This window comes from Sciurus carolinensis, chromosome 11, assembly GCF_902686445.1.
Source record: "Sciurus carolinensis chromosome 11, mSciCar1.2, whole genome shotgun sequence".
Lineage (NCBI taxonomy): Eukaryota > Metazoa > Chordata > Mammalia > Rodentia > Sciuridae > Sciurus > Sciurus carolinensis.
In genome coordinates, this window is record NC_062223.1 from 123,579,272 (window position 1) to 123,590,666 (window position 11,395).

Below are 11,395 nucleotides of genomic sequence, written 5' to 3' on the forward strand. Positions count from 1 at the left end.
TACTTATCACTGGCAGAAACTAGTTTCAGGTTATTAAAAGCCTTGGGCAAGTCCTTCCCTCTCTAAGTTTTCCCTCAGGAATTGACGTCTATAAGACATTGGCATCTATAAGAATGTAGGTTTGCAAATCTCAACTTAGAGATATGGGTTCGAAGGCATTGAAATGTTCAAAATAAGAAAAACTTCAAAACAGATCAATGTTTCTTAAAGTGAGTAAATTGTTAAAGGAAACCCAAATATACTTTTAAAAATTATTCTAAGTAAATATAAAATCAAGACAAAATTTCATTTTGTAAATTGAGCCAGAGTAAATAACTGTATTGAGGCAAAGGGGATAGTTAAACAAGAAACCATATATATGAGGAACTCTCATGGACAAAGAAAGGAATAACCAAGGAATAACCTCCAATAACCATTTATGCTTTCTCTCTCCCTTTCAGAAGAAGAACAAAGGACATGGCAACAGGAAATCATTCCACAGTGACTGAGTTCATCCTGGCTGGACTCTCAGAGCAGCCAGAGCTCCAGCTGCCCCTCCTCCTCCTCTTCCTGGAAATCTATGTGCTCACATTATTGGGGAAACTTGGTATGGTCGTGCTGATTGGACTCAGCTCTAACCTACATACTCCCATGCACTATCTCCTGAGCAGTCTGTCTATGATTGACCTGTGTCATTCAACTGTGATCACCCCCAAAATGTTGGTGAACTTTGTGATGGAGAAGAACATCATCTCCTACCCTGAATGCATGACTCAGCTCTACTTCTTCTTCATTTTTGCTGTTGTCTGCAATGACTTATGGCTGCTATGTGGCCATCTGTAGCTCACAGCTTTACCATGTCATCATGTCCTCTCAGACCTGCCTTTCCCTGATTTTAGGGGTGTATGTAATAGGTGTGGTTTGTGCATCAACTCATGCAGGCTGCACGATTATGGTCCAATTATGCAAATTTGATGTGATCAACCATTATTTCTGTGATCCTCTTCCCCTTCTGAAACTCTCTTGCTCAAGTACCTATGTCAATGAAGTGCTGATTCTACTTTTGGTACATTTAACATCTTTGTCCCAGTCTTGACCACCCTTAGCTCCTACATCTTCATCTTTGCCAGAATCCTGTGCATTCGCTCCACTGAGAGCAGAGCCAAAGCCTTCGGCACCTGCAGCTCCCACATCTCAGCTGTTGCTCTCTTCTTTGGTTCTTTAGTGTCTATGTACCTAAAGCCATCATTAGTCAGTTCCATGGACCAAGGGAAAGTGTCCTCTGTGTTTTTTACCATTGTTGTGCCCATGCTGAACCCCCTGATCTACAACTTGAGGAATAAAGACGTCAATGTTGCCCTGGAGAAAATGCTGCACAGAAAAATGTTCCTGTGAACAGAAGTAATGAATGCATGATTTATTAGATCTAAGTTATTGACATCACAAGATATGAATTGATGTTATGAAATGTACTCCTTTGAAAATATTTTTCCTCTGGTGTTAGGATTTGTTGTTATTGTTGTTTGTTATTATGGTCTTTTAATGGCATTTTCTCAGCATGATTTTATCTTATGTGTATCACAGAGGCAAAGATTAGAAGAAATGCTAATGAGGGCAAATATCCTTATAACCATTAGTGCAAAGCCCATCACTTTATAACTCTACTATACAATTAACAAAAACTCAGTTTTCAACAATAATGAAAATGCCATTTTCCCAACGTGATTGTTATCCTCCTTTCTTCCATCTATATAAACTGCACAGAGCTTATAAATAGCCATGATTTCTAGCTTTGAGGCTTCCCTTTCTTCCATATGCCCTAGTTGTCTTTCTAGTTTCTTTCTTACTTCAGACTTGAGCAATAATTTAAAACCTAAGTACAGACAGAAATGTTTAGATTGTGCCCAACCAAATATTCCTGTAGGAATTTCCCTTTACTCATCTACTTTGCTCTTCCCTGCTTATTTTCCAAACTGGACAGGACTCTGCTCTCATCCAGTGTATATGGGCTCACTGCCACACCTCTAGGTTCTAGAACAGCTGCGGCCATCTCTTAATTCCTTTTTTTTTTTTTTCCTTTGGGATTGGTTTATTTTGCTTAGGATCATATTCTCCAGCTCCAACCCTTTACCAACAAATGCCATAATTTTATTCTTCTTTAAGGCTGAGTAATAACACATTATGTATATATACCTCATTTTCTTTATCCATTCACCTGTTGAAGGGCACCTAGGTTGGTTTCATAGTTTAACTATTGTGAGTTGAGTTGCTATAAACATTGATGTGTCTATGTCACTGTAGTATGATCATTTTAAGTCCTTTGTGTATAAACCAAGGAGTGAGATAGCTGTATCAAATGGTGGTTCCATTTCAAGTTTTCTGAGGACTGTTCATACTATTTTCCATAGTGAGGTTATAGCAATTTGCAGTCCAACCAGCAATGTATGAGTGTACCTTTTTCCTTACATTCTCACCAACATTTATTGTTGCATTTATTCTTGATAATTGTCATTCTGAATGGCATGAATGGCATTCATGAGGCGAAATCTCAGAGTAGTTTTGATTTTCATTTCTCTAATTGCTAGTGATGTTGAACATTTTTCATATTTTTTTGATCAATTGTATTTCTTCTTCTGTGAAGTGTCTGGTTCTTTAGTTCATTTATTGGTTGGGTTATTCTTTTTGTGGTGGTAAGTTTTTTGAGCTCTTTATATATCCAGGAGCTTAATGCTCCATCGGAGGTGCAGGTAGTAAAGATTTTCTCTCATTTTATAGGCTCTCTCTTCACATTATTGCTTCCTTCCCTGAGAAGAAGCTGTTTAGTTCGAATCCTTTCCATTTATTGATTCTTGATTTTACTTCTTGCACTTTAGGAGCCTTGTTAAGGAAATCTGGCCCTGAGCTAATGTGATGAAGATTTGGGCCTATAATTTCTTCTGTTAGGTGCAGGGTCTCTGGTCTAATTCCTAGGTCCTTGGTCCATTTTGAGTTGATTTTTGTGCAGGGTGAGATATAGGGGTTTAATTTCATTTTGCTACCTATGGATTTCCAGTTTCCCCAGAACCATTTTTTGAAGAGGCAATACTTTCTTCAATGAATGTTTTTGGCACTTTGTCTAGTATGAGATAACTGTATTTATGTGGGTGTGTCTCTGTGTCTGCTATTCTGCTTCACTCTTTTTGATAAAGATTGCTTTGGCTATTCTGGGTCTCTTATTTTTCCAAATTAATTTCATGATTGCTTTGCTATTTCTGTGAGGAAAGAAGTTGGGATTTTAATTGGAATTGCATTGAATATGTATCATGCTTTTGGTACTATGACCATTTTAACAATATTAATTCTAAGTATCAAAGAGCATGGGAGATCTTTCCATCTTCTAAGAATTTCTTCAGTTTCTTTTTTTTTTTTCTTATTATTGTATACAAATGGGATACATGTTGTTTCTCTATTTGTACATAGAGTCAAGGACTACCATTTGTGTAATCATACGTTTACATAGAGCAATGATGTTTGATTTTTTTTTCCTTCCCCCCCACCCCTCCCACCCCTCTTTTCCCTCTATACAGTCCTTCTTTCCTTCATTCTTACTACTCTCCTTATCCCTAACCCTAAACCTAACCCTAAACCTAATGCTAACCACTCCCACCCCCCATTATATGTCCTCATCCACTTATCAGCGAGATCATTCGTCCTTTAGTTTTTTGAGATTGGCTTATCTCACTTAGCATGATATTCTCCAATTTCATCCATTTGCCTGTAAATGCCATAATTTTATCATTCTTCATTGCGGAGTAATATTCCATTGTATATATATGCCACAGTTATTTATCCATTCATCAACTGAAGGGCATCTAGGTTGGTTCCACAATCTGGCTATGGTGAATTGAGCAGCAATGAACATTGATGTGGCTGTATCTCTGTAGTATGCTGATTTTAAGTCCTTTCGGTATAGGCCAAGGAGTGGGATAGCTGGGTCAAATGGTGTTCCCATTCCAAGATTTCTGAGGAATCTCCACACTGCTTTCCAGAGTGGCTGCACTAATTTGCAAGCCCACCAGCAATGTATGAGTGTTCCTTTTTCACCACATCCTCGCCAACACCTATTGTTGCTTGTATTCTTGATAATCGCCATTCTAATTGGGGTGAGATGAAATCTTAGGGTAGTTTTGATTTGCATTTCCCTTATTACTAGGGATGTTGAACATTTTTTCATATATCTGTTGATTACTTGAACATCTTCTTCTGTGAAGTGTCTGTTCATTTCCTTAGCCCATTTGTTGATTGGATTATTTGTATTCTTGGTGTAGAGTTTTTTGAGTTCTTTATAGATTCTGGAAATTAGCGCTCTATCTGAAGTATGGTTGGCAAAGATATTCTCCCACTCTGTAGGCTCTCTCTTCACATTTCTGATAGTTTCCTTTGCTGAGAGAAAGCTTTTTAGTTTGAATCTATCCCACTTGTTGATTCTTGCTTTTATTTCTTGTGCTATGGGAGTCCTGTTAAGGAAGTCTGATCCTAAGCCAACAAGTTGAAGATTTGGACCTACTTTTTCTTCTATAAGATGCAGGGTCTCTGGTCTGATTCTGAGGTCCTTGATCCATTTTGAGTTGAGTTTTGTGTAGGGTGAGAGATAGGGGTTTAATTTCATTCTGTTGCATATGGTTTTCCAGTTTTCCCAGCACCATTTGTTGAAGAGGCTATCTTTTCTCCATTGCATATTTTTGGCACCTTTGTCTAGTATGAGAAAATTGTATTTATTTGGGTTTGTGTCCATGTCCTCTATTCTGTACCATTGATCTACCTGTCTATTTTGGTACCAATACCATGCCGTTTTTGTTACTATTGCTTTGTAGTAGAGTTGAAGATCTGGTATTGCAATACCCCCTGCTTCGCTCTTGCTACTGAGGATTGCTTTAGCTATTCTAGGTTTTTTATTCTTCCAGACGAATTTCATAATTGCTTGCTCTATTTCTGCAAGGTACATCATTGGGATTTTAATTGGAATTGCATTGAATCTGTATAGCACTTTAGGTAGTATAGCCATTTTGACAAGATTAATCCTGCCTGTCCAGGAACATGGGAGATCTTTCCGTCTTCTAAGGTTTTCTTTAATTTCTTTCTTTAGCGTTCTGTAGTTCTCATTGTAGAGGTCTTTCACCTCTTTTGTGAGATTGATTCCCAAGTATTTTATTTTTTTCGATGCTATTGTGAATGGGGGTAGTTTTCCTAATTTCTCTTTCTGAAGATTCATCACTTATGTATAAAAATGCATTGGATTTATGAGCATTGATCTTGTAACCTGCTACTTTACTGAATTCACTTATGAGTTCTAAAAGTTTTCTGGTGGAATTTCCAGGTTCCTCTAAATATATAATCATGTCATCAGCGAACAGGGATAGTTTGAGTTCTTCTTTTCCTATTCGTATCCCTTTAATTTCTTTGGTTTGTCTAATTGCTCTGGCTAGAGTCTCAAGGACGATGTTGAATAAAGTGGTGAAAGAGGGCATCCCTGCCTTGTTCCAGTTTTTAGGGGGAACGCTTTCAGTTTTTCACCATTTAGAATGATATTAGCCATGGGCTTAGCGTAGATGGCCTTTATAATGTTAAGGAATGTTCCCACTACCCCAATTTTTTCTAGTGTTTTGAGCATGAAGAGATACTGTATTTTATTGAATGCTTTTTCTGCATGTATTGAAATAATCATGTGATTCTTAACTTTAAGTCTGTTGATATGGTGAATGACATTTATTGATTTCCGAATGTTGAACCAACCTTGCATCCCTGGGATAAAACCCACTTGATCATGGTGCACTATCTTTTTAATATATATTTGTATGCGATTTACTAAAATTTTGTTGACAATTTTTGCGTCGATGTTCATTAAGGATATTGGTCTGAAATTTTCTTTCCTCGATGTGTCTCTGTCTGGTTTAGGTATCAGGGTGATATTGGCTTCATAGAACGAGTTTGGGAGGGTTCCCTCCTCTTCTATTTCATGGAATAGTTTGAGGAGTATTGGAATGAGCTCTTCTTTAAAGGTTTTGTAGAACTCGACTGAGAACCCATCTGGTCCTGGACTTTTCTTTGTTGGTAGGCTTTTGATGACCTCTTCTATTTCATTGCTTGAAATTGGTGTATTTAAGTTGTGTATGTCCTCCTCGTTCAGTTTAGGTAGTTCATATGTCTCTAGAAATTTGTTGATGTCTTCGAGGTTTTCTGTTTTGTTGGAGTATAGATTTTCAAAATAGCTTCTAATTATGTTTTGTATTTCACTCGTGTCTGTTGTGATGTTTCCTTGTTCATTCCGAATTTTAGTAATTTGAGTTTTCTCCCTCTTTCTCTTTGTTAGTGTGGCTAAGGGTTTATCAATTTTATTTAGTTTTTCAAAGAACCAACTATTTATTTTGTTAATTTTTCCAATTGTTTCTTTTGTTTCAATTTCGTTGATTTCGGCTCTGATTTTAACTATTTCCTGTCTTCCACTACTTTGGTGTTGGTCTGCACTTCTTTTTCTAGGCCTTTGAGCTGTAGTGTTAAGTCGTTATTGTGATTTCTACTTCTTTTTTGAATGCGCCCCAGGAAATAAATCTTCCTCTAAGTACTGCTTTCATAGTGTCCCAGAGATTTTGATATGATGTGTCTTTGTTCTCGTTTACTTCTAAGAATTTTTTTATTTCCCTCCTGATGTCTTCTGTTATCCATTCATCATATAATAGTGTATTATTTAATCTCCAGGTACTGGAGAAGTTTCTGTTTTTTATTCTGTCATTTATTTCTAATTTCAATCCATTATGATCTGATAGAGTACAAGGTAGTATCTCTATCTTCTTGTATTTGCTAACCGTAGCTTTGTGGCATAAAATAGGGTCTATTTTAGTGAAGGATCCATGTGCTGCTGAGAAGAAAGTGTATTCGTTCTTTGTTGGATGGTATATTCTATATATGTCCGTTAAGTCTAAATTGTTGATTGTATTGTTGAGATCTCTAGTTTCTTTATTCAATTTTTGTTTGGATGATCTATTCAGTGGTGAGAGAGGTGTGTTAAAATCACCTAGTATTATTGTGTTGTGGTCTATTTGATTTCTGGAATTGAGAAGGATTTGTTTGATGTACGTGGATGAGCCAATGTTCGGGGCATAGATATTTATGATTGTTATGTCTTGCTGATTTATGCTTCCCTTAAGCAGTATGTAATGTCCTTCTTTATCCCTTCTGACTAGCTTTGGTTTGAAGTCCACATTATCTGAAATGAGGATGGATACTCCAGCTTTTTTGCTGTGTCCATGTGCATGGTATGTTTTTCCCCATCCTTTCACCTTTAGTCTATGGGTGTCTCTTTCTATGAGATGAGTCTCTTGCAGGTAGCATATTGTTGGATTTTTCTTTTTAATCCAATCTGCCAGTCTATGTCTTTTGATTGATGAGGTCAGCCATTAACATTCAGGGTTATTATTGTGATATGATTTGTATTCCCAGTCAATTGACTCATATTTGTTTTTGACATGATTTGGTTTCTCCTTTATTTGGCTATTCCTTTAGGTTAGCGCCTCCTGTTGCTGATTTGCATCGTTGTTTTTCATCTCTTCCTCATGGAATATTTTGCTGAGAATGTTCTGTAATGCTGGCTTTCTTTTTGTAAATTCCTTTAGCTTTTGTTTATCATGGAAGGATCTTATTTCATCGTCAAATTTGAAGGTAAGTTTTGCTGGGTATAAGATTCTTGGTTGGCATGCGTTTTCTTTCAGGGCTTGGTAAATGTTGTTCCAGGCCCTTCTAGCTTTTAGGGTCTGGATTGAAAAATCTGCTGATATTCTTATTGGCTTCCCTCTGAATGTAATTTGATTCTTTTCTCTCGCGGCCTTTAAAATTCTGTCTTTATTTTGTATGTTAGGTATTTCATAATAATGTGCCTTGGTGTGGGTCTGTTGTAATTTTGTATGTTTGGAGTTCTATAAGCCTCTTGTACTTGGTTTTCCATTTCATTCTTCAGATTTGGGAAATTTTCTGTTATTATTTCATTGAATAGATTGTTCATTCCTTTGGTTTGTTTCTCTAAGCCTTCCTCAATCCCAATAATTCTTAAATTTGGCCTTTTCATGATATCCCATAATTCTTGTAGATTCTGTTCATGATTTCTTACCATCTTCTCTGTTTGGCCAACTTTGTTTTCAAGATTAAATAATCTGTCTTCAATGTCTGAGGTTCTGTCTTCCAGGTTTTCTATCCTATTGGTTATGCTTTCTATGGAGTTTTTAACTTGGTTTATTGTTTCCTTCATTTCAAGTATTTCAGTTTGCTTTTTTTTCAGTATCTCTAACTCGTTATTGAAATGATCTCTTGCTTCCCATATTTGGTCTTTTAACTGTTGATTGGTGCAATCATTTAATGCCTGCATTTGCTCTTTCATCTCCTCCTTCAATGCCTGCATTTGCTCTTTCATCTCCTCATTAGCTTCCCTGATCGTTTTAATTACGTGCATTCTGAACTCCCTTTCTGACATTTCTTCTGCTGTGCTGTCATTGGGTTTTATTGATGTAGTATCTAGGTTTGTTTGGGACATTTTCTTCCCTTGTTTTCTCATATTGGTCAGCTGTCAGTGGGACCCTGAGATATTGCAGATTTCCACTATTGGCTTATAGTGTCCCGGTAGATTTCCAGTGTATCACCTCCCAGCCTTCAGTAGCCTGATGTCTTGGAGGAATTTGATAATGCAGTGCATCCGAAGAAAGCTGCCCCTAGCCCCCTACTGGTTCCAGGATTTGGAGATGGCTCTGTGGGGAAAGGCTCTCACTGGGGGCCTGCACCGTGCAGCTGGCCATGTGGGAGGAGCCCACTGCTGGAGTGTGGAAGGCTACCTGGGAAAGACTCTAGCTGCCCTACCCTGCTCTGATAAGCCACCCCTATCTGTGCCTGCCACCTGGTCCGAGCTTTACCCAGTGGGCAGACTCACCCGTGGTTCTATTTCAGTCTGAGTCTCTCAATGCCTCCCTTTCTTAACTCCTGGGTTCTGGAGCGACTGGGGATGCAGTCACCCTCTAGTCCGCCATCTTGGATCACCCCGTGGAAAGAGCCTGCGGCCGGAGTGGGCAGAGCCACCTGAAGAGGTCTCTGGCTGCCCTGCCCTGATCCCAGAGGCTGCTTGCAGATCGAAGCTCTCCGTTAGTTCGGGGACTTGTGGCTGGTTCTATGTAGAAAGCCTCTCACTGGGCGGTCTGGTCTGAGAAGCTAGCCTTGAAAGGCACCTCCCACCGCAGGGGTCCAGGCTACTTGGGGAAGTCTCTGGCTGCCCTATCCTGGTCCCTGAAGCTGCTTGCGTGCCGGAGTACGTTGCGCTGCGCTGGCTCCGGGACTTGGAGCTTGTTCTGGTCAGAAAGGCTCTCACTAGGGGGCCCGCTCCGAGAACCTGGAGAAGCTGGCTGTGTGGGCGGGGCCCACCGCCGGAGTGCACAGGGCTGCCTGTGGAAGACTCTAGCTGCCCTGCCCGGCTCCGATAAGCCACCTCTATGTGGGCCTGCCACCCAGGCCGAGCTTTACCCAGTGGGCAGGCTCACCTGTGGCTCTATTTCAGTTCGAGTCTCTCAATGTCTCCCCTTCTTAACTCCTGGGTTCTGGAGCAACTGGGGGTGCAGTCACCCTCTAGGCCACCATCTTGGATCACCCCCCTCTTAATTCCTTGAGAACTTCATTATTTTTTTTTCTTTTATGAAATATTTCAAAGTAAACTGAAACTATGCCCTTCTATTAGCATCAATTATTGTCTGATTATCACTTCAAGGAATTGCCTGTGGTTTTAAAATTATTTTTTGCAGTTCAGAAACCTTATGTTTAAATTTGGAGAATCCTTCAAGGGTTTGTAAGGTAATGGTGATGTTCTGATTTGTTGTACAGAAGCTTTAAAAGCTTTAGTCCTGACCTACTTCTGGGGCTAATCTCAGTGTAGGTGTGACAATGTATGAACACCTGATCTCCTAATTCATTAAAACCTGTGAATAGCCAAGAAGTCCCTAAAGCAGTACTTATTTTTCCTTGATTTCCAAGCATGTGACATAGAGGACTTAAAGAATAATAACTGTATTAGACACATGGTAGACCAATTCAGCAAATCTGAAGGCAGTGTGATAATTGAAATCCAATAAACCAATCTGGATCACAGTCATTCTGCATACCCAGAGCAGAATATAGTTTATTCTCTGTTACCATTGAGAAAACTATATCCTATGTAAACATTCAGTGAATTTAGTGATATGTAAAATATATTATAATAATGATACTGTCATTTACCGGTGACAAGTTCTACTTTGAACATTAGAGAAGCACACCAAGGCAAGCATATTAAATAGATTTTATTTAAAAGTAAAAATACAGACTTCTCCTGGGAGGGAGAAGGGGACCATGGCTGATGTTCTAGAGTTCCTAGAAGTGAGCAAAGTGAGCATGCCCTGCAACTCTTATAGATTAGGGTCTCCTTTGTTCCGGTCACTCCCTGCTTATCTCTCCTTCCTGCCTATGTGACTAGACCCAGGAGTTGCTGGTGATATAATAAAAAAATGAACAACAGATAGCAGGGCCAAAGTAATTCAGGCAGGTAAGGGGACCCGGGGCATTAATTAACAGCTCCTTGCCTGTAGTCCTTGACAAGGGCAGGTAGATTTGGTAATCAATGGGCTGTGGAGATCCTTGACATCCATTCTCCCAGGGGCAGTCTCCAACTTCCAGAAGCAGATGGCTTTCATGGCCTCCATTTCCTCTATTTGACCTGATTCCCTCAGTTCTGGCTTCAATAATGTTGGTAACGACAGAGAGAGAGAGAGACAGAGAGACAGAGAGAGAGAGAGAGAAAAGAGAGAATATGAATATGATTGTATGATTAAATGTTGTGACCTATATTGCCACATCCAGAAGTACTTTACTTTCTCTTTTCTTGGTGGGAATTGACAAGTCATTTTGATCATGTCATGGGCCATGCAGGCTATTTTACTACTCATGTTTTTACAGACTGTAAACTGTAATTTGTCCCAGACTTTAGTGGAAGGGCAGGCAGGGGAATGGCGTGCAGATCTATAGTCCACTGGGAACTCTAATAGTGTGTCACATGTTACTTTTATCATGCCAAGTAAGTTGGCCTACTTGCCTGAGCAGATGCTAAATTGACTATAGACTGAAGCTGAGATAGGAGGACCCTACTGTCAATCTGTTTCCTCCACTTGAAGCTGAGCTAAATGATTTTCCTGACTTATTTTCAGGTTTTGGGCTGTAGGTCAATTGGTATTGGTAGAGTGCTTGTCTCACATGCACAAGGCCCTGGGTTCAATTTCCAGCACCATAAAAAAAAAAAAAAAAAAAAAAAAATTGACTTGTTTTCTATGACTAGCATACCCCAGGATAGCAGGTGAATAATGTACCAGATTTTGTCTTA

At 39.2% G+C, this 11,395-nt stretch overlaps 1 pseudogene; it reads left to right on the forward strand.

Annotated features, from left to right (window-relative positions):
* Window positions 1-456: 456 nt before the first annotated feature.
* On the forward strand, window positions 457-1,374 carry LOC124958948 (olfactory receptor 8G1-like; annotated as a pseudogene).
* The last annotated feature ends 10,021 nt before the right edge of the window (window positions 1,375-11,395 follow it).